The sequence below is a fragment of the Triticum aestivum genome, chromosome 6A (assembly GCF_018294505.1).
Source record: "Triticum aestivum cultivar Chinese Spring chromosome 6A, IWGSC CS RefSeq v2.1, whole genome shotgun sequence".
Lineage (NCBI taxonomy): Eukaryota > Viridiplantae > Streptophyta > Magnoliopsida > Poales > Poaceae > Triticum > Triticum aestivum.
In genome coordinates this window covers 446,711,424-446,723,377 of record NC_057809.1, presented here as the reverse complement: position 1 = coordinate 446,723,377, position 11,954 = coordinate 446,711,424, and positions in this window count along the sequence as shown.

Sequence of the window (11,954 nt, the reverse complement as noted above, 5' to 3'; positions counted from 1 at the left end):
TTTGAATTCAACCTTAAGGTTTCGAGATCGTTGTATTTGTAGATCATATTATACATATAAAGGAGCAGAATTCTTTGTTGTGCTTTTGAAAGTATATATATAAAAAAAATGATGTATATAGAATGTAATTCCAATTGAAAATGGATCCCGCCCGAAAAAAATAGAATACAAACGGGATTCGAATTGAGTTGGCACGGTAAACGTGTACTCTGCAAAATTTGAACGAAGCAAGGAAAGTCACAGTAACCGCCCGAAACCAAAATCTGCGAGATGGAAATCACTACTGCCTATCCCTGCCACGCAAAGCCTATATGCTGGATTTCTATAGGTTTCGATAGGGGTAGGTTTGTAATTTCACCCAAACGTGACATAACCGCCTCTCACCCGGATTGATACACGGTGGGCGCCAAAACACAGTGTGTCCTCGGCCAAAATCGACTCCCTCCCCGATTCATATTCATACACGGTGGGCACCAGAAACAAACTCTCGTCGGCAAATATTCGGTGTATGCGAGATTACCGTCCTATCCCCGACCGACTAGTGTTGTTGTGATGTAGTAGAAATTTGTAAATTTCCTCGCATTTGAGACAAGCGCGCCCTGAATACATGGTTCGCCCTTCCTCTCTACCTCCCTTTTCCGCATTCGTACTCCGTGGGCGCCAAAACACCCTCTCCACCCCACCCTCCTCCGTCCGTCGCCGTCTGCCACCCCATCCACCGCCGTCCTCCTCCACCATGCCGGAGCTGATACCCCAACGCCGCCGTCCATTACAAGAGATTGACCTCTCTCATCCACGGCTTCGGACCGGGATCCTTGCATCCCGTCCTCTCGCTTCATCCCCGTCGTCGTCCACCTTGTCGGCGCCGCTCCTACGACCGTCTCGTCCACCACGCCCCACCGCCACCGTCTACCCTCCTAGATCTGCTTCCGCGCTGCCGACAGCCATCGCTACCGCAACATCGTCAAATTCTTAGTAGATGCCTACACGGCGCTGCACCAGAGGCGGTACTCTTTTGTATCTGCTCAAATTATTTATCGCGGCAAGAAAACACATCGCCACTGCTTTACTCTGATTTCTTGTCTTGGTTGCGAAGTTGCCTTTGTCCTGTATGCACCTTCAGATCCGCCATGGCACGCTCAACACCATACTCGTAATGCTTATGGTTTTCCTCTTTTATATTCCACACTAGTTAAATCACAGTAGAATAAATTTCAAAATTGGGCCAGTCGATTTTTCAGAGCTCGCTGGAGTTCGCCGGTGCGATCGAAGGGGCTCGGGTGGTTGTGGGGCCTCCCCGAACGAAGAAAAGTCGACACGGGTGGGGGTTGGAGTGGTGGTGGCGGAGGAACACAGGCGGTGGGGTCCGGTGGTCCGGTCGGCGGCCCGTGCGATGTTCTGTATGGGAAGAATCAGAGACGAGGAAGAAGAAGGGTTAGGAGACGTAGGATCTTCATCCAACCGCCTGAAATGGTCGAGAGACAGCTAGGAGTTGCATTCTTAATGCGTTCTGGTTCATCATGTGTGGGCACTGCGCAACCAACATTTTATTATCCAAAATCTGCTTGCTCTTCTTTACCATGTTCCTCTTTCGTTCTTCTTTAATATGTACTCTCTCCGTTCCTAAATACAATTCTTTGTATAGATTCCACCATGGACTACATATGGAGCAAAATGAGTGAATCTACACTCTAAAATGTACCTGGATACATCTGTATGTGATCCATAGTGGAAATCCCTACCAAGACTTATATTTTGGAATGGAGGGAGTATGATAGTAGTACATTATGTTCCTTGTACTGAAGATGAGCAGGGACATTTGCAGTGTAGAGTTCTATACGGTCGGTTGTGATGGACACTTTGAGCCTCTTTGATTCGTAGGATCTTGTAAACATAGGAATAGGATTTGTAGTGGCCTGCCCACTTGAATCCTATAAGAATAGCAAGGAAATGCGGGGAGCTATGTCGCCTTTGAGAGTTACATTGATATTAACAGTACTGCACCTTCACTTGAAGAGCGCTGGTATCCGAAGCCTTTCTGGCCATACCGGCAATACTAGCACATATATTCCAGCAAGTCCCACTTTGCTGATTTTACTTTGATGCTTAAGGTTTTCCCGTTATATCTACACTATGATCTGTGTAGCTACTTTGTGTCGCACTAGCAGCAGTCCACTCTTGAAGCTAAACACTGCAATGACTTACAAAATTGGCACCAAGGCATTGAGTGCCATTCTGGATGCAATGACACTCATACGCTCCCCACCTGTTGATTCTTGTTCAGAATATCATCCTAATGACTATTCTAACCTAGAGGAGTCAAAGGCAGATGGCCTGTCCTATTCACCCATCAAGGTGCCTGTTCTAATTTGGCAATGTTTTATTGATTGCGGGTATCTTGCATATGTTGTCTTGCATTTCTTCTACTTTGTTGCACCGCCATCTGCTTAGTTTACTCATCATATATGTCGAGATGTCATGCCCATCCATTATCAATACATATTCCATCTGTCATCATACCATGTTTTTCCACTCAAATGTTGTTCTTGTGCATCAGACATCAAAAAGGAAGAGGGTGATTGCCGAACCTGAAGGAGCACTAGCAAAGTCCTTGAAAAACGTGGTGGTGCTAGAGAAATCAGAGAGCACCCCACTTATATTGGTTGTACAACCAGTGACACAAAACATAGGACCGACTCCAGCAGACTGTACCCATACTTCATTGGCCACACCACTAGCCCCACCACACAGGACCTGCACTCCAGCAAAAGGTATACCGATTCCATTTGCCATAGCACTAGCTGTACCACAGAAAAATCCCACTCCAGCAAAAACTACAGCAAGTCTACCGGCCGAAGACCTATCCCAACTGCAGAGACGGCCAATTCCTGCAGATTGCAACCCCATTCCATTTATTCCCAGTTTAAAAGACAATGCTTTCAATGTTGTTAGGGACAACGTGCATATATTCCCATCATGGGAAGATTATTGTGAAGACAAACACCATTTTCACATCTTCCTGTCCAACTTACGTGTAAGTGCTATTATTCATGGCTATTATTTTCCTGTTTTCTGCTGATTGAACACATCAATGATTTACATTACATTGTTGTAACTAGGCGAGGGTCAATCTGGATAGTCATGATGAGCAAAGCTTGCTTGTGCTTTTCAAGGAAGCATTGCAGCAGTATCAGTGTTACCTGAGGAAATCACACTTTGATGCCAAGTCTATAAACGAATTCCTGGTGAGGTCTCTTGTGCAAAATTTAGAAGGTATTGAATGGAAAAACCTTGTTATGCACTGGTCTCGTTCCTAGGATGAGGTACTATCTATGAAATCACATGACAATTTGAACTTCTACTTTTCCGCATGTGCCTTACGGATCTTTTTTGTAGGAAATCTGCTCGAAGAAGAATTCTGGTTTGACAAGAATGATAGGATATCTCAAATATGTTGCGGCTGCTTTGCTCTTGTTAGTACCTGTTGTCTTGTATCACTGTACTTGCATACATGCCTGGTTCATTATGTGACAGCAGTATGCATGATAGCTTGCTTATCAATTGTTCGCTCCAAATTATCTGATCTGTATGAATGGTTACATTAGTGTAGAATATATCCAATGCCAATGTTTTTTTAGCTCTGCATTGTTCTTGTAAGTACATGATGTCCTTTATCAATGTACTTATAATGATAGGTAGTTGTTCATGTACCATCACTCTGCAGCTTATTTTCCTTTGCCCTCCATTTTCTACACATCAGATCTATATTTACTCTTACCATAAGGTTGGTACTGAAGAAGTTTAGTTGTGCATTGCTCTTGGCTGTACCTTTTGCCTGTATCGCTGCACTTACATTTATAGCTACTTGGTTATGTAGCATCACTCTTCATCTTATCTTAAATATTCTCCATTTTTTCATATATTATCACATCTATATTTACTCTTAACAAAATGTAGAATAAAGGCAATGCTTTTGATGAAGATTCTATGGTAAACTTCTTGAATTGCCCCCCCATCAGCATGGACAAGGCCTTTATAGAGCCTGTCTTCACCAATAATGTAAGTTTGTCCATCTCAAGCCTTCAAACTTTGTTGTATATATTTGGTTAGGCATGACTGCAACAGCTGTTTATTCTTGGTGTTTGCATCAAATTGCTTGTTTAAAGTTTATTATATGTAGTTCATAAACAAAAGTTCGTCCTTTCTCAATTTAAGTTTTCAGTTGTACAATGAAGTTCCTTCTTCATACCATGTAAATTAAACTATATAGAGCAAGTGATCTTCTTTTGCACTGCATGTATGCTTCTGTTCTTCATCTGTAATCGAGTGGTGTGGTGAACATACCCAGTACAACACAATGTCATATTCTGCAATGTCTTAACTATGAAAAATGTCATATCATTCTACTATTATTTAAACCGTCTCTTTATTTGCCAATCTGAAATGGTATAAATTGACAGCACACTAACCATTGATACTTATGAGTTCTTGATCTGTAATCCAGTGGTGTCGTGAAGCTGCCAACTCCTTCACAATGTCATTTCCTGCCATATCTTGACCTGAACAGTACCATATTGTGTTAATGCAAATTTGAACTGTGTCACTTTGTTCGTCAGTAAGAAATGTGATGAATTGTCAGCACTGATACTTTTATGTGCAAAACCTGTCATCTGTCTGCTTGTTTATCTTCCAAAGTGAGGAAGATATAAGTGTTGAACAAGCACAGTCTCATCATCTTGCTCAGCTTCTTGCGCTGCAGCTCCCCAGCAGGGCTGACCTTTCTTGAACTCTATTGAAGTGCTGTCGGTTTTGTATATTATTTTGTCGGCGTGTTTATTTGCACCGGTGGCGATCTTTGATGCCCAGTGTATGTAATCTGCTGTCTGCTTGTGCTTTATTATCATAGTGGCAAACTTTGATGCCTAGTGGATGTAATATGCCGTAATTTATTTATTGTATAGTATAGGTTTTTCTTATTCACGATGTTGTAGTTATTTTACTGTATATATATCCTGTCTTCGTAGTAAACCGGCTAAACCGCAAAATTACGGTACATAATCGGGCCATCATGCAATCGCGATTTAGGTTGGGCCTGAAACATGCCGATCAGCTCACGGGCCGGCAGCAGCCCGAAATGAACCCCGGCTCATGATTGTGCAAATCAAATCACGGGCTTTTAACAGGCCGAATAATTGTCTGGGTCCTTGTTTGGCCCAATCAGATATCGGCTGCGAGCAGGCCAGATGCAAGCCTGGCCATAGTTAGGCCCAACTATATGATGGGCTTTTAACAGGCTGAAATTAATATAGGGCCGAAATGTTAAACGGGCCCTTAACAGGCCAAAACTAATATCAGGCCGAGTTACTAAGTGGGCCTTTAGCAAGTGGGCCCAAAAGCATAGTGTCTAGTTGATGGGCCGAATCTGATATGGGCCATAATTAGGCCCAAAACCTCTTAAAGGGCCGGACCTAATCTGGGCCGTAATTTGGCCCAGAACGTGGTAGGCTTTTAATGGGCCGGATCTCATATGGGCCACTATTAGGCCCGGAGCGTGGCAGGCCATTAATAGATCGTATCAAATATGGGCCGGCATTTGAACATGGCAGCCAGTTAATGGGCCGGCCTACTAGGGTCCTCAAAATCTTGTGGGCCTATAGCTGGGCCGGCCCATTAATGTCGGCGAAATCTCGTGGGCCTTTAGCTGGGCCGGCCCATTATGATCCGCAAGAATTTTGTGGGCCTTTACCTGGGCCGGCCTATTATGGCACACAAAAATCTTGTGGGCCTATACCTGGGCCAGCCCATTATGGCCCACGAAATCTTGTGGGCCTTTAGCTGGGCCAGCCCATTATGGTCCGCAAAATCTCGCGGGCCTTTAGCTGGGCCGATCCATTATGGTCCGCAAAATCTTGTGGGCCTTTAGTTGGGCCGGCCCATTTAAACTTGTTGGGCCGTGCCACGTGTCGACGTATCATAGGCGCCTTCTGTCCAGTGAGTGGATGACATCTGTCCCGACGATGAGCCGACACGTGTTTCCTCCAGCCAATGATGATTTTACACATGGAAAATCCCCATTGGCCGGGGCTGTTAATGGGTTATCGGATCCAAAACCCGACCTGATAGCTTAACGGCGTTCCGTTACGGTGGATGCCACGTGTCGGTCACCCTTGACAAAAGCACTTTTGTGACGCGCGATTTATCATCATGGAAGTGGACACTTCCGTGATGATAATTTTGGTAATGTCATGGAACACTTCTACGATAGCACAGGTATGACTATCTTGATTCTGTCATAAATTTGTCATGGATGTACATGCATGACAAAAAAGCGACTTACTGTGACAAACATGTATCATCACAGAAGTGTATTTTTTTGTAGTGATATGATGTCTAAACTATGCAATGCAAGACACCTTATGCATGATATGAGCCGTATAACCGTGCCAAGTTAGAGCATACACCTCAGTGGGGGAATAGGACTGGTCATCTGTCTCTAAATCCATCTCTTAGGAGCTATCGGGACCCAACAAGAGATCTGCTTTGACAGGTAGCACTGTCTGCTCTGAAGGCCTTGTTTTCACTCCAAATTTTACCATCTCCCACCAAAATGGCTTATTCACAGGAAGAGTAGTTTAATGTACAATCATTGTCGACAAATGGAAATGCAATGAAGAAAAGGATGGGAAAGATATCATTCAAATATATGATGCCTGGTTAAACAGGATGACATTGCACATTTCACATATATTATGGCTGGCTAAAAGACATGAGACTGCATAATTCCCATATATGATATAGAAACTAAACAGGTGGCATTACAGAACATGTCTTAACTAAGTAGATGACATATATGATGTCAAAAGTAGGCATTGCAAGGCAACATATGCATGATATGACTAACATCATCATGCCAAGGTAGAGAAAACACCTTGGGGGGTAAATAGGAGTGGTCAGCGGCGTCCGAATCTGCCTCAGAACAGATATCTTCCTCTGGATTACAATATGGAGAGGTGTGGGGAGGGTTTGCCATTGAACCCACCATGGAGCGATGTCTGCATGACATTGTATTGCCGCACAAAACTCTTCTCTTTTTCTCTACATGTTCAGCATGACTGTGTACAATATCTGACATGCATACAAAAAAATATGGTGAGATTATGTAAGGAGAGCGTGCAGAAATTTAGAGTGATGGTAACAACCAGTGGATCAATGTTTTCTGTTGAACCAAAATAGCCCTAATGGATCGACGTGAATGTATAGTAATAAGTGATGCAACAAGTGTACAACCTATTTGCCGTAGCCGTGTCGACCTCAGCATCATTGGGTTGGTCGCTGAAGCAGTTGAGGCAGAGGTGGCTATCGGAGGTGTGGAGGAAGATCTGAGGAATCTATAGACAGCGTCGAGGGCACTGCTCTGTTGTGATGGATCGTTCTGTCGTTGGAGCAGCTCCGGTGAGCCGTAAGACGTCAAGGCTGAAGCAGCACAAGACAGACATCGTCAATCTCAAGTGGGATTCTAATAGCATCTCCAATAGATGATGTAAAATGGATGTAAAATTAATATCACCAAAAACCACCTGACTACAACAGATGAGGTAAAAACTGTTGACTCTGAACTTAACTGTCGAAACTGAAATTTACTGTGGAATCTGAATGCTACTATCGAAACTAAACGCAATGGTAGCAGAGAGGCACTTGGCATGTAGTTTAGGGAGGGCCCGCAGTTCATCTTCAACCTGCACCCCCCTGAGCCGCCAGCCACCACCGTCCAAACCGCCGGCCCAGCGCCGCCTTGCTGCCCCGAAACAACTCGCCGCTGCCGCCCCGGCCAGCCCTCTAGGCCCCCCGCCCCCACCCTAAACCCTAAGATAGATAGTGGGGTACCTCTCCGGCGAGCCCCCGTCCCCGCTGCGGGTGGTTCTTCCTTAACTCTGGCAAGCCCCCCCCCCAACTCCTGAAAATCGACTGACCCAAAAGTCGATTCAGTCGACTGAAGTGTGGCTTAATCGGAGCAGAGCAGCAGCACGAGCGAGGGGGAGAGCAGCAGCAGCAGCTGGGCGAGCGGGCGATCGAGCGAGAGCCGGAGCAGCAGCAGCAGCAGATCCAGCTGGTATGGACACCGCCGCCGAAGGGGCCTCGCACTGGGGGATAGCCGCCGTGGAGATGTCGCCCGCGGCGCCAGCTTCAAGGTAGCCCCTCCATGGGGGTGTGGGATGGAGCACCGTCGGCACCGGGAGGTCGAGTTAAGGAGAAGGTGTGATGCGATGAGTGTACAACCTCTTTGGTGGCGCCGAGTAGGGCTCGGCTTCGTCCGAGGAGTCGGTGAGGATGCTGCGGTTTCGGTGGAGCAGGTTAAGGCAGCGCTGTGGGGATGGAGCAGCCGCGATAGACGAGGCGATCATCGAAGCAGCTCCGTGGAGGTGGAGGACGGGGCGGCTGAACCGGCAGGACGGTGAGATGGACGACGGATCCTCATCCGGGGAGGTGGACGAGGGACGTCGAGCTGTTGCGCTGGACGACGTCGTCCAGGAAGAGGCTCTGGCTGGGCAGCGGTGACGTGGTGGACGGAGGAGGGTGGGGTTTCGCGGCTGGAGCGGAGAGGTTATGGCGGCCTGGGATTTCGAATGGCGAAAAGGGGGCGATGGGAGGGGGTGAAGCATGACTTAGGAACGTGGTTGTCCAAAATGTAGGGTGTGTTACAAAAGTAGCCCCCACCGATTTGAACTAGCGGCCCTTTCGGCTCAGGGTTAGAACGGGGATTTCGCGTGTCGGGATTTGGCAGCTGGAGGAATTTTTCGCGCGCGTTGTAATTTCGGGATAGCAATGCGCGGGTTGTGAAGGCGCCAGTTTTGGGAGCACGATATCTGAATTTTCGGGATATAACAATTCGCACTTCCCTCAACCAAAAAGAAAACGAAAAAATAAAACTATTCACACCACACAAAGAGAGAGTCTTGCCCCGTTTTACTATACAAATGCTATTCAAAGCTACTCCCTCCTTCCATCTATATAGGGCCTAATGCGTTTTTCGATGCTAACTTTGACCAAATATTAGAGCAATGATATATGACATGCAACTTACACAAAGCACACCATTAAATTCGTCTGTGAAAGGTTCTTTCAATGATATAATTTTCACATTGTGCATGTCATGTACTATTAATCTTGTCAATAGTCAAAGGCGGTCTTAAAAATCTCATTACGCCCTATATACATGGAAGGAGGGAGTATGAATCCATGTTATGTCCGATTAAATTTTTTCGCTTGCTGTATAATGCATGTAACCTACTCATACCAACATTTTAGTGCATTCCAAATGTCTATACTACCGCTGCAATTCGAACTAAATTTGAATTCGTTTCTCTATTTCAATAAGAATCTACAATCATGATTGTTGCCAACTTCAACCATCATAGTTTCCTTGCTATCCGCCAGATATAAATTAGACGGCCTATAATGCAGGATGGCAGGCACACCATCATCAACAAGTTCGTTTTTTTATAAGAGTAGAGATAAAACATATTAAATGTAGTATACCATGTTCATAACCACACCATGTGTATCACCGTTATATATATTCACACATCCGTCGGTTTGAAACACTACGATAAATTCTTCAAATATCCGAATTCGCTTTTTATAATGAAGTATATACGATCTCTATTCGTCTTTTACACCCACACAACCCTCTTATCTTTGTAGCTAGCGCTAACTTTCTCTTGTGCATGCACACGCCCGCATCCCTCTCACCCTCCCTCAGCATTCTCTAGCTCCATCGCGCAAATTTGTCTTTTCACTTTTGGTCGTTCACCCACGGTGTGTGTAGGCCCCCCAACTCCTTCTTTACGGCACACATCGATCGATATGCCTCTCTAGCCAGGTGTGCCTAGCACAAACACAAGCTTCCCCTCTTCTCTTGTCACTGTCCATGACTCAGTCCCACCACTCTTTTCATCGTTCTCGTACTCGCACACTCCTCCCCATTGATATAGTATGCCTCTCGTACCACCTCCTACATGCATCTCTCTCTATCTCTCTCTCTCTCTATCCTTCTCCTAGTGCCTCATTTGCTTCTAACACACACATGCATGTATACCGATCATTCTCCCAACATATACCTAGATCGACTTTAACTACCCCCCTATCGATCGACGTACCTCACAAGTTATGTCTCTCCTTTATCTTACAAAGGGCGATTGATATTCCTATGTAGTTACGTCTGCATACCACAGCCACATCGTCCCCCCTCATCATTCGTGCATGCCTCCTGACCCGTCTCTCACACGCACGTGCACAGACAACAAGCAGCCATCTCCTCTCTTATTGATATTGCGGGCGTGCCCTCCGTTTGTCTAGCAAGCCTATCTCACCATTTGTTAGAAGCAACTCCACTACCACCCCCTCCAACACTCTAGATCTGTCTCTCTCCCAACCTTATTCATCTCCTGCACATATGCATGGATGCCGATCGATCTCCCTAAATACATGAGGCAGATCGATCTCCTTAATACATGAGGTAGGCCTCTCTCCTCCACACATATACCAGCCAATGTATCTCTATAGTTAATTGGGCCTCCCTCTTCCCCCACCACACACAAATAGTCCAGCGTTGCAGGTAGGTATCCATGCCACAAAGACAAACTGCACATGTCCCATCTCATGTTCCAGTAGGCCAGCCACTCTATATCTTTGACGTGGGCACACACAAATTCGATGGCACTCTTTATCGATCGCGCGCGCACACACACACACACATCATCCCTCTCTTCAATTCTATGGACACCTCAAGCCGATGATACCTCCACTCTCTTCTCGTGGATCGCCCCCTCTATATATATGTTATATCCAGGACTCTATTTCACACACATTGCATATGTTAAATTTTTTGATTGACCCCCCCATCCCCCCCATCCCCACAAAAAAAACTCTCAAGAACCCACACACTATATCTCTCTAGGTTTGTATCTCTCTCACACAACCCCACGTAGGTGGTGTAAATATACAAGAAGAGAATAGGTGCACCGTGCACGTACTCACGCTTCGTGCCCAGCCACACCCGTGCGGGTACATGGTGGAGCTCATTTCTCCGCAGAAGCTGAATTTGTTTTTGAAACATCAAGTGGCCAGAGACTCGAAAATTTATTTGCCCATTAGTGACTTGTCAGGGCAGTGGATTTTAGTTTGTACGATAATGCTGCATCCACCTAAAGTAACGAAAGTTCTTACGTAAACTTCCTAGTAATTCCCTCTTCATAGGTGCAGCATTACTCCTAACATTTGTAATATGAGTTTGAAACTTGTAATATTGCCGTGTCCTATTCCTGCGTTTTCAAAATCCTGCGAATCAAACAGGTCCTGAGTTGGTGATGATGTTGTGCCTCCCATCTTTCACCAATAGCCGTCGGATCTAGATCTGACGCATACAAACCAAGCTTCTCCATTTTGGCAAAAAGATGCCTGCACTTGTTCCCTATTTACAAACAACTCCTTGTCTCTCGCAATCTAGGAGTAGAAGGCCATGGAAAAATCTGCCATGATGGTCGCTGTCGGAGCCGTCCACACCCAATCTTGGTGTTCCGTGCAATGCATGGGCATCTACGCACGGGAAATTATGTCGAACAGGGCTAGTTGTAAGCAGGCTAGCTCTACAACCATGATGATAGTGACTGCAGATGGTGAGGCTGACTATGGTATGCCGAACACGGCGCCTATACTCAGGTGTCATCTCCGGCGCAGGGTCTTGTCACTTCACTGTGAGGAGCAGCACGTAATAATTTGACCAACGGGTAGTACAGTGCTAGTACTCCGACTACTGCATTGGTAGTACTACTACTAGTACTAGTAGCACCACCGTCTGGATTTAGGAGTACTACCACATCCACCGGCACCGAGGAACGTCTCCAGGTAGTATTGCTTGAGGCCGCCAGGGCGAGGGGCTGCTTGGACGACAGCTT